Here is a 13,219-nt window from a genome sequence, read left to right on the forward strand (position 1 = left end):
ACAAAATTCTATTTGTCATTTTTTCTCTACAAGCATTGAAAAATGATTGAATGGGCTATTTTGAGAATGAATTAATTAAAAAAATTTGTGAAATGATTTAGTGCCTTATGAAACATAATAATATCAATCCACAAAGCCCTTCTAACCTCGGTTATCACATTTTATAAATTTTCCAACCAAAATTAAGTTTACTCGATGAAACTCAAAATTTCATACATACTTTGATGCCTAAAGACTTCATTCACATTTCATAAGGTACTCCTATTTTGGTTCACAGTGGATACTTCCTATGTCCAAAGTTTCTATACCACCTCTTTAAGTTTTCATCTCTCTTCATCCACTAGAAGCTCTAATGGAAGGGGAAAATCCATTCCCTTCTGTGTTTCCACCTTTAACTTCTCAACCATGGAATTATAGGCCTCCTTCTACTCAAGGGTTTCTTTAATTGGCTACTCCCTTAACTCTACAAAGTCAAAGTCTAGCAGATCATTAGATCATAGGCAATGTCATGATGATGGCAAGTGACTCTAGGACAAGAGAAGATCTTGGTGGAGAAATCTCCTTGCAAGAGTCCAAAGGCATGTAGCTCTTAGTCCCTATAACTTAAATGATATTTAACATGTATGATATGTTAAGCAAGTATTTGCAAATGTGGAGTATGATATACAGATTTAGACATAAGAGATGAGGGGAATCCAGTGTCATTATGGCCCATTGTTTTGTGTTTGATGGTCCAAGAGAAGAAAGAGGACATTGAAGCCTTGCTCAAGTTCCATTGATGAGCATGCTTCACATCAAAATGTAAACTTCAAAGCCAAGAGTGAGTGCCATACAAAATATCAAAAAGCCAAAAATGGCATGAAGGGATTGATGGGATTTTTCTAGCAATTTTTCTTTGATCTTGTACATATGTAAAATGATATGGTTCTGACGTTTTATGTGCATTACTTAGATAAATTTAAATTTCTCTTTTGGATGTGAACAAATGTGGATTCGTACTTTGTATTCCTAAACTTGTCTTGTTGTTTCAGAATTTGGTTCTGTGAGAGTAATCAGGATGACTAAAAGGAATATTTCTCTAGAGGGAATGGAGGAAGAGGATTTAGAGGATACAAGAAGTGGGAAGTAGATTGCCCTTTTCATCAAAATCAGCATCAATGTCTTCTTGTCCACAAGGATGTTCGATTTCATGTATATCTTCAGTATATTGACAGTTGTTCTTTAGATACAAAATAAGAAAAGAAGACAGAGAATATTGCAAGTAAAGATAAAGAGGTTGAAGAGAAGGGGGAAATGTTTCAAGAGGATGTTAAGAATCAACTACTGTGGGGATTTGATGTTGCTTTGTTTAAAATTGAAAACATTCAAAAGTGGAAGAAAAGGAGATACAGTTGAGTGCAAAGATTGAAGAAGGTCCTCTTCAATGTGTCGCGAGATTTCCCAGTTACCTCATTAACAAAAAGAGATATGTATTGCTAAATGATATTCAACACATTTTTTCTCTTAGAGAAGATTATTGCTTAGCAATCCTTACAACATGTGACCAAAATGATAAGAATTTTATAGGTTATGAACAAGAATTGCTAGCAAGTCTTGGCATTGAGGAAGAGAAATTTCAAGATAGCTCTATAGATTTGCATTCATGTATTAATCAAATCATGGAATATGAAAAGAATGGGCTATCTACAAAGAAATTTTTTTTACAAATCCAGCAAAGACTTGGTATTAATGACATGGAGTATGAAGAGAAACTGAAGTCTCCATTAGAGGAGGAACCAAAAAGTTCAATAATTCTTTATGATGATATTCTTCTTGAAGAAGATGAAAACCCTAAGGTATGAAAGATAATTCTAAGATATCCATTATGGTTTATATTAGAGTATGACATGCATTATAGACAAATATTATTGGATATTTATCTATTGACATCTTACAATATTGTGGTTTATTGTGCAAATAGAAATTGAAGATGTGGATAACTTTCTTGGAAGAGGCAAGGACTCAAGGCTATTGAAGCAAAAGTCAAGTTCTTGGTCATCATATTGGAAGCTTAAATAATCAAATAGTTGCAATTTATCATAACAGGTTGTCAGGCTCTCCAAGCCTGCCCCAATGATGGCTTTGAAAGCTATCTCCAAGGTGATTGGATCCCAAGTTTTCAATTGAGGATCAAATAAGATAATTTTTGTGGAGAAGGAATAAGTTGTAAGAGTTTTTGGCTTCATCCTTGGATATAGTGGATCTAGGATAGGTTGCTTTGGAATTCTTGGCTCTTATTTTCTCTCCCATGTAAGAGATGTCAAGAATTTGAAGCTTCTTCTAGGCTATAGGAAATAAGAGTTCTTGAAATGTAGAGGTCTCATTGAGTGGGATGAAATAAAAGATTCATCTAGAGGCCCTAGTGAGTTTCTTGAAACTAGAGACTCTTCTGCACAAGAGAGTTAGACTAAAAGATGTCACGGCTTTCTTGAAACCCATCTCTTTGTCTAGTTTGTAACCATTCTAAAAATCTTTGCTTTGCACAAGAGTTTAAATATCCCTCTCTTCTTCTTTGGGTGACATTTTGTATAGTCCTTGCCAAAGATGATTTATAATGTGATGTGGTTGTGTCTTTGAGCTTGAATTTATGACAAATTTATCTATAGAACCATTGGAAGGCCTCTAATAAAATGTTTGCTTTGTATCTTCCACCTCCATATCTTGTGTGTCTAAAGTATTTAGTATTTTGTTCTTGTTTGATAATGTAATTTTTCCATACCTTGGGTTGACCAAATAGATAGAGATCCATATTTCTTGATAAAATATGGAGCATGGTTGTATAAATATGCTACATAGTTAACAAATAAAGAAAGTCAATAAAAAAACCTTACATAAGTCAGACATAAAAGAGACATACATATGCAAATGTCTTACCATGTAGTGAGTGGTGTTGATTATCCCAAGCTTTTGTCATTGCCTTTTTAAAAGGGTTCAATTGATTTTTGAAGTTTTTGATATCATCATCATTCCATTCAGTTTTATCACAATAAAAGAATACTTTGTCTAATGTTTCCCAAACATTGGCTTTTTTATTCCATTCTTGTCCCTTATCATCATGATCCTTAACTGCATTCCTAGAGTTTATCTTACCAAGTCTCCCATGAAAGCCTAGGAACCTTCTAGCCTTCAATCCACCAATAGATGCTTTTTGGGACACAATTGCCATCCTTAGACTTTTGAAGACTTGGTTCAATAATAGCATTACCACCATGCAAACCAATTGTAGATAAGACTTTTTCAATCTTTGTTATAGCATCTATTCAGTTGATAATGGCTTCAATTTCCATGCAAACCTTATATAAAGATGAACAAGCTTTTCAAAAGTACATGAAGTGTACAGATATGGGCATTCACTAAAGGAATATCTAGGATTGGCTTAAGCTATGGATCCTTGTTATGCGTAGAGGGAGCTCTATTCTAATTGTTTGAGTTCAACTCTATGGCTGTGGGGACCTACAATATAGGCAAGGAGATCTAGAGTTGACTCCCTTTGACACATTGTACATATATTTAAGTGTCTTAAAGTCATTATCTATGTGCCACTCAAGCTTGTAATTCCCAAATCCTTCAACAAATAGCTCTTCTACTGTTGCATGTTGCCTCTTAATAACATTAGGTATTGATGTTTGATGAAAAACCCAATATAATATATCAAAGTCCTCTATATCTACTTCAAATGCTCCTAGCCACTAGATGTTGTGTTCAGATTGAACATTAATGATATTGAGTGATTGAAATGACCTGATGAAAGTACTCTATTCATCAAGGTAATAGAGACCCTCTCTAGTTTTGTGCATTTCAGAGTCTCACTTTTATCAAGTTTAACCACAAATCTAGCCACTCCTTGTGCCTCTTCTAGTGACAAGTCATAGAATCTAATCATTAAACTTTGCAGGGTGGGCAAGTCAATGAAAATATTGTTAAATTCATTTAATACAACTTCCTTTTTCTTGCCCTTGAAGCTAGGCTTAATATGAAAAGGCTCACCCAGAATCTCCATCACTTTATTCTTCACTCTCTGTCTAATAGTTCTAACCAAAGATGGCCTTGGAAGTATGCAATAGCATAGCTATCCTTGCTTTATATTTAATTATAAAAGCTAAAAGAGTTACATATAAGTATCTCAACTGATACCAATACTATCTAATGTCTTCTGCACCAACTTGGTAACCAAACAATGACCCTTTACAAATGACTCCAAGCATTATTTCTTTGCCTTTTTATATTTCTTCTTCTCCAAAATATCGTTGGAACTATTAAAGGAAGGAGATGATAATAAAATTGAGATGCTTTTAAAGAACCTCTTTCACTTGCATTCGTTGAAGAAGATATCTAAACAAAATTAATATCACAAATTAATTTAATTCATTATAAATAAAATTATATTTAATATTTGAATATAAAAAATATATCTTGGTGCTTGGATTCTTTTACTACAATCACATTCTTCTCGTTTGAGGCTCTCAATATTTTTACGAGACTTTTATTGATTTCAAAGACTTAAAATAGTTTGCTTTCATTGATAAGATTTGATGTGTTTCTCCAACAAATAAATCCTCTATTGATAGCCCTCTAGCTTCCACAATAACTCATTGTTATTTTTTGATAAAAGATGGTTCTCCAATCTGAGGACATCCTTTTTTGCAACCAAGTTATGTGTATAATGTAAAAACCCATTGTAACCATCCCCATGAACCTCATCAATAAAGAGCTATTATAGAAAGGCGGAGTGCTATTTTTGCTAGGATCTTTGGGATATAACCCACCATCTAACTAAAGATCAAGCTTCTTCTTTTTTTCAAACATAAGTATATGTTTCGTAGACTCTGTAATAGTAATGGGTTTTGTTCTCTTCCTTATTAGCTCATACTACTCACTATTCAACTTAATATGAAGATGATAGAGAGGTCTTTTACTAGAGCTACAGAGATCATTGGATGACCAATCCATTGCTAAGGATGTAATTAGAAGATTGGATTGAAAAACTATATGAATTAGAAACAAGAAGGAAAACAAAGAAAAACTAGTAAGAATGGGAAAGAAATAAGAAAGTGAGAATAGAGGGAAGTAATCAAACATCGAAAAAAATTCAAATTGAATATTAGTTTTCACTTTAACAAGGATGAGTAAGACCTTCATTATAACAATCTTTGTCACCTTTATGGTGGCCTAGATTTCTAGGTTTGATGTGATCACGAGAAAATCACGAGACAATGACTTATTAACAATTATTTGTATATTTACTTACCAAAATATAAAAGTTTTTAAACATCTAAAAATGATTTTATTTTCTAAATTTTTTTCTATCTCTAGGATTTCTTACAAGGCATTTTCGAGATCTCAAAAATCCTCTAATGGTCAAGATCTCTAGCTAAGCAACCAATGCCAGTACCAAGCGTAGGGTCATCATTTTGACCACAGCAGAAAAGACTTCATCGAAATGAACACCATGTTCCTTGTTAAAATCCCTAGCTACCAATCTAGCCTTATAAGTAGGCTTGGGGTATCTAGGGATACTTTTTAACTTGTATACCCACTTACATGGGAATGCTTTCTTACCATTAGGCAAAGGAACTAACTCCCACGTATGGTTAGTCTATAAGGAGTCAAACTTCGACTGCATAGCCCTCTCCCATGAGTGACTATCATCTTTGTGTGTATGGTCTCATCATAAGAGAGAGGCTCACTTGCATCTATCACCATAACATAATCCATGGAGAGTGTAGAGCGATGTCTAGCTCGAGCAGAGCATCTCAAAACGGGCTAATATTGCACAATAGGTGGAGCCTAGGCCATTGGAATATCAACTGTTAGTAACAAGCAATCTATCTTATTGTACGGTAGCAAGAGGCTCCTCTTGAAATATCACCTTGCGTGCCTCAACTACCTACTTAAGCTGCTTATGCATCTTTTTCACATGGAAAACTACATCATGACTACAGATAATCTTGTGAGCCTGCACATCCCATAGGGGATAATCCATCTCACTTGCATCCCCATAACTAAGAAAGATGCATTTTACTAACTTAGGATCGAACTTATTGTGCTTGTCCATGGAAACATGGCAGAATGCCTCATAACCAAAAACACTCAAATGAGCATATGATGAAGGTCTTCCAAATCATACCTCTTCTACAATTGGAAAATCAATAGTACTGCCATGGGACTAGCTAATTAAGTATATGGTAATAGTAATTGCCTTAACTTGTCTAGCTAAGCATACTACAACACAGACTCGCTCTTGAATCGTTCTATTCATGCAATACCATTCTGGGGAGGGGTGTAAGGGGCGGTCAACTAATGCTTGATATCATGCTCACCGCAAAACTACTCAAAAGCTTTCAAGACATACTCACTCCTATTATTTGACCTTAGGCATTTTAACCTATATCCAAACTGGTTCTCAACACGAGCAAGCCAACAGTGAAAGATAGACAAGATATTTGGTTTCTGCTTAATAGGCTAAGCCCGCACCTTATATGAGTAATTATCAATGAATGTGACAAAGTACTTCACATCACCTACTAACAACTAATAGGGCATGGGACTACATACATCTGAATGAACCCGAAGCAAAGGCTCATCCATATGCTTCATGCCAGACCTCTTATGTGTACAACATTGTCAAGCATTTTTATGAAAACTAAAAACCCCTAGACAAAACTGTAGATAGGTTGGATTTTTGTTAGGTTAGATGTTTGATTGTTATTTTGCTGTTTTGTAGTGAAATTTTTTGTGTTTGTCTAGCTTAGGAATTGTTTTTCTCATTTTGTTTGGATTTTTACATTTAATGGCCCTGCCCTTCCTTTGAGACACAAACCTTTTCTAGTGTGAGAAGAGTGGAGGGTCACACACAAGTGTGAGGAACTTGTTGTGTTGGTAGAAGCGTACGAATACTTGGGAGTTGAATATTCAAAGTGTTGGAAAAAATTACAATGAGGTATGAGACATTTGTGTTTTTTTTTTCTTGAAGCTTGTGTCTTTTATCATTGTTTAAGGTGTTTGAGATTTTTTTAATGATTGTTGATTGGTTGAGATGGCTGATGAATTTCCTAAGTTCCATGGTAATCAGACCAAGGATCTTCAAAGATTTTTAGAAAAAATTGAGCTATGTTATTTGATCAAAACCTTGAGGATAAATTCCAAATATTTAGGTATCAATTGAACGGAGAAGCACAAAATTTTTAGTTGACTTTAAGAGAAGCCTGTGATTTAAAAGACGTTCACAAAAGTTGGACTACGAGACTATTAGAACTAGTTTTCTTTCTAGGTATAAAAAAAGTGAAAGCCAGAGTGAGATTTGGACAAAAATAGAAACTTGTGTACAAAAAGAGGATTATGTGTGTTGAGGACTTTGCTAGGGAGTTTTGAAAGGCTATGTAAATGATGGAGTTTGACATTGCTAATGGGTGAAATAGTCGTAGGTATATTAAAGATATTGTATTTCATTAATGGGTTAAAATCAGAAGAGTGGAGAGTAAAAATAGAGGTTAAGAACCCTAATACCTTTGAGGAGGCAATGAAGATAGCAAAATATCAAGAGAAGAAGACCAAGAGAAAAAAAGAGTTAGGATTAATTTTGGGGTTTGAAGAACCATGGGAGAGATTGAGTTCAATATTCGAGTTGAGAGAAAAGTCTTTGAAAAGAAGAGTTAATTAATATGCCTATCATGAGAGAGGTCTACTGTATTCTTTGTTTAGGAGAGATGAGTTGATTTTTGAAGAATTGATCGAAGTCTATGAGAAGAAAATACCTAGGGTAGTTGAAGAGAAAAATACTTGTTTTACTAAATATGATTTGAGTGAGGAATCTAGGAGTGTGAACTCATATCTATTTACCACGGATAATACTAGTCCAATGATTAATTGGAGATGAAGCTGAGTCTTAGGGAAGATAGACCAGATTGTTCTAAGAACCAAGATATTTCATGTTCTTTGGAAGAGGATGAGAGTCGAGAAAGTTTCGATATTTGTGATAAGGAAAGGAGTGATGATAGTGATAGTATTGGGAGTGTTGAAGAGAGTAGTGGCAACATAGAGAGTGAGCTTATTGAGGGTATAGATGGATTTGAGTGTTTGAGAGATAAAGAGAAAATTGAGGAGAAATTTTCGAGTTTTTTAGAAGGCCATGAGGGGAAGGGCTTAGAAATTGAAAGGTCTTTTGATGAACCTAAGGATTCATATTTGTTGCCTGATGAGGTTCATGAGTGTGGTAGTGAGTTTCTAAATGTAGAGGGGAGGCTGATCAAGAGAGTAATGAGGTTATGGATTATGAATCTTATCGTGGTAGTGTTGTTGATGTTGACTCTAGTGAGTCTTGTGAGTTGGTTGATGATGGTGTGAGTAGCCCTAGAGAGGCTTTTGTTGTAAAATTAATGATGGTGTTTTGAGTAGACATGACCTCATGCTTCTTGATGTTTGTGTGGATGATTGTGTGGATTATTTACGTAACAATAAAGAAGAAAAAATTTCATCTCAAAGTCTTTTAGATTCTTTAAGTTCTTCTAGAGTTTTGGATGATTCTGATTGGGGTTTTGAGGATCCTAAGAGTGACTTTGATGAGAATGTGAGAGAAAATTTGAGTAAGGCTTTCAAAAGAATTGAAAATTTGAGGTAGGAGAAGTTTAAAAATACGAAAATGGAGTTGGAGGGCGGCTGTGAGGTGGTAATTGAGGATTTGGGAATTAAGGGGCATTGGGCTGAGTTTATTGACTCGAATTTGTGGCAATGTTGTGATAATGTTATTTGAGATGATGTAGACATGGAAGCTTCTTCAATTTCTTGTGAAGTTTCTCATGAGGTTACTTGTAAGGATACTATGAAAGGAGTTTACCACTCTTTGAATGTGAAAGACTCAATGGAGTCATGTATTGTTGATGAGTTAAGAAGTGTGGTTGGGTGTCCTGGAATGAATCCATTTGTTGATGTATTTAGTTCTTGTGGTGTTGCAAGTTCGAAGTTGAATCATTTTGATGGTGTGCTTGATTTGGATATTGAGATGGGATATCCTTGCATAATATCTTTTGGAGAAGTTGTTCATGATTACATAGATAAATATGTGGGGATGAGTTAGGGTTGAGCAACAAAAAAAAGGGCTGAACCTTTGTTTAGAAATTCTAGAAGTCAGATGTTTTCTCCTAGGGAGGACGGATGGGATTTGAAGATTTTGGAGGATTATACATTTTCCTTGGATGGTAAGGATTGTCTTGAAAGTTTTAGATCAAAAGACTTTGGTGATTTTGATTAGAATTTCATAGATAGTTTTTGTTTGCCTATAGACCAATTGCTTGAGAGAAATGTGCCATTGAATCTCTTTGTTTTTGAGCTTATTGAGAGGATTGTGGATAGATCATTGGACCCAATTTTTAATTGGTTCATAAATGTTACATTGTTTTATGAAAACAATTGTTACACATGATTGCTTGCAAACTAGGGGAAGGGCTAAATATGTTAAACATTTTTGCGAAAACTAAAAAACCCTAGAAAAATTTGTAGATAGGTTGGACTTTTGTTAGCTTAGATGTTTGACTGATTGTTATTTGTTGTTTTATACTGGATTTTTTTTTGTTTGTCTAGCGTAGGAATTGTTTTTCTCATTTTGTTTGTATTTTTACATTTAATGCCCTTGTCCTTACTTTGAGACACAAACTTGTTCTAATGTGAGGAGAGTGCAGAGTCACACACAAGTGTGAGGAACTTGTTGTGTTAATAGAAGCATAGGGAGACTTGGAAGTAGAATATTCAAAGTGTTGGAACAAACTACAACGAAATGAGGTATGAGATATTTGTGTAATTATTTTTTTCTTGAAGCTCGTGTTTTTTATCATTGTGCAAGGTGTTTGAGATGGTCTACCTCGTACATATTTCTGATGTCTTAAAAGCTACAAGAGGCATATTTGGCCATTTCGATTATTGTGTTAGTTGTGTTGTGTTCGTGAAACATTGAAAATTTTTATTTTTTGAGTCATCCTTCAACAAAGTCAATTCCCTAACTAGTACTCCTTAACGTCTTGTTTTCGGGTTGTGAGAGAGGCTTGCTTCAATCATCGCTCACTAAAAAACATGTCTACCTACTGTATGAACAATGATTACAAGACTCCAAACACTTATAATCTAGAGGTGGAAGATACTAAAAAGTGGTAAGTATTTTCAGTCATTTCAAAGATATGTGCTCAAGACGACGATGCCAAAGAGATACATGTGGAACTACAACCATAGTCAGAACATGGTCAATTGACCTAGATAAAAGTAAAGGATAGAGCATACTAGACTCATCACCATGTGCAATAACAAGATTTCCATGGGTGATCTTCCATGAGGAATCACTAAAGGAGATAACATAACATGCATCGTCTAAGGTGCCAACAGAGATAAGACTTTTCATGAGAGCTAACACATGACGTATATCATGAAGAGTGAACATGCTACATGAGCCATCACCTGTATATTACCAATACCAACTATCTTCAATGTCAGGTCATTACCCAAACAGACAAGATCTAGTCATACTACAATAGGAGTAAAACCACTATCTATGAGTGATGCCAAGAGGAATTTTTCACGGTGGATTCCGTGAGGTTTTTTAATGGATTTCGTAAAACTATATTTATTTTCCGGGGCTCATACACAAGGTGGATTTCTTGTGCAAGAAGTTGACGGGGATGCATGTCCTTTTTGAGTGTGAGGTTAATTTAATGTGCACGTGGGTGATTCCACAAAATACATATTAAATTAATGGACGTTTATGAGTTTAGAGTGCACTCCTATTAAATTAAGGTTAGGATAGAGTTTCAACCTATTTAATTATTTTGTAGCTGAAGACTGCTAGGTATTCACTTTTGTGGGTTTTATCTTATTATTTTCTAATAATTATGAATGCTTCAATTGATGTGCAGAGCAGGCAGTGTTGGCATTGGGAAGCACCGAGCAATGGCGTGTATTCAAATTACCTAGAAGAATTATTACTTGATGGATGTGCATCTCATCACTAAAGGCGTGGAACCAATATTTATTTAGATACACTTATTTATTAAAGCGCTTGACAAACATTTATTATTTTGTATACGCATAGGCACTCGATTTAAATACTTCATTATTTGACATTGTATTTGGGCACATCCCGATTTTTGGACACCCAAATGCTTTACTCTTTATTTGGGTAAAAGCAAACACAAAATCCAAAAGCATGCTAATTGTAAGTGGGCTATTTTTTAGCTTGGGGATTAATAAATTTATAAATACATGCCTTGTGAAGTGCTCACACAAGGCATGGGGGGAGATTGCACCCAATTTATCTTTTTGCCTCATTTTGTGCAAACCCTCTTCTTGTTTTTATGAGCTTTTGTAGAGTTCTTTATTCTTGGGGACCTTTTGGCATTCAATGTGCGCGCATACAGCATCCGATTTACGCATCAATGGTATCAGAGCAAAGCTGAGATCAAGGCCTTCCAATCACTTACCATCTCGTACGAAGGCGAAGCTCTTGGAACGAATGGGTTCTACGAGTTGTCTCGCGACAAACCGTCAATACCAGCGTGTTCCTGGTACTGAAGAATCCCCTACTGTGCTCTCAGATCTCGAAGGACCTCTCCCAAGAGGCAGAGGACCACTTGGAAAGCTCCTTTGTGAAGACTTTTTTTTTCCCCCCTCTTTCAGACAGAAAGTGCAAACTTTTATATCAATTGTTAAGTTTAATATTAAAGGTTGAAGCTTAAAGCCTCCAAAATTCCACGAGCTACGATGGAAGGATAAACTGCATGATATCGATGTCATCCACCACACGCCGCTGTCCTGTTCAAATTGATAAAAACCAATAAGCTTTTTATAAAGCTTAAGGTCATTAAGCTTACTAAAGCTTAAAATTTTCAATCTTAAACCTCCTCCATACTGGGTATTCACACTGCAGCTATTCCTGAACCAGTTCTGAAAACTCTAGCAAGCCATTGTTCACACTTGTACTTTGATAGAGTTAATTTCCAATAAGCAAGCTGTCACACGCAGTCTAGTTTTCGCTTGGAAGAAAGCCATCATCAATTTTCGTACCCACAAAAGAAGCAAGATCGCAAAAGCTATTTTGTTTATTTTTTTTAAAAGCAAGCCTTGTAAACCCAAATTTGAGCTACGTTCATTCTTCTAACGAGATTTTGAGTGTGTGAGGTTGTTTGAGATTTTTGCAGGATGTTCAATCAAAACATGGAATATTTTATGGGCAAAGGTGATTTGCCAGAGCCAACTATGGAGCAAATTTTGGATCTAATTATGATACAACTTCAAAAAGAGTAAAGAGCACGTCAAAATTTACAAACACAACTAGTTATACTTCAACGATCCACTATCATCAAGACGAAGTGCAACCTGAAGATGTTATTGACGCGACACTCGATGCACAATCTCTCAAGAAAGAAGCCAAGATAAGTAAAAGAAATTTCAAATTCTGTACTTTTAATGGGCAACATGACGATAAAATTGTTCTTGCTTTCATCACTCAGTTTAACACAATATTAGTGGGTTTAGGAATCTCCCAATTCCCATTTTTTTAATACTAAAAAGGAGTCACACGGATAATGTGCCCATAAGTTTCTCAAAACCATATTATATGACCTATCATTGGAAAGCGCTTGAAAAATGGAATCTATTGAGCTATAGAGCGCTCAATTTAGAGTTATAGTGTTCAAGTTATGACAAATCCAAATATTTGACCACATGTCCCAAACTTCTGGGAAATTCCCATATTCCCCAATATGGTGTTGTTTGATAATTTTTTCCATAAAGAGAAATATGCTAAAAAAGATAAACTTAAATGCATCACTAACCATCTAGTAGAGATAGAGCATCATTATGGTGGATTGTTGTCCGCAAAAGTATTGATTGTCCCTCTACTTGGAAGGACTTTCAAAAGAAATTATTACAGAATTTTTTTCCACCTCAATTCCATGAAAAAGCAATCAAATAGTGGAATCTTCTGCAACAAAGAGATCGTAAATCCATCTTGCAATATACTGAACGTTTCTGGAGTGCCTTACTACAACTTCGAATGCTTGAAGATGTTCCTGAGGCGATCCACAAGCGCAAGTATATGTCCGGTTTGCTTAGTCACTTCTATGCGAAAGTGAATATGTTCAAGCCAAAGACTTTGGAGGATGCGATTTCTTTAGCGCATGATTCTGAAGATAAAATTCAT

Source organism: Lygodium microphyllum, chromosome 30 (genome assembly GCF_053477565.2).
Source record: "Lygodium microphyllum isolate KBCC chromosome 30, Lygodium_microphyllum_v1.1.10, whole genome shotgun sequence".
NCBI lineage: Eukaryota > Viridiplantae > Streptophyta > Polypodiopsida > Schizaeales > Lygodiaceae > Lygodium > Lygodium microphyllum.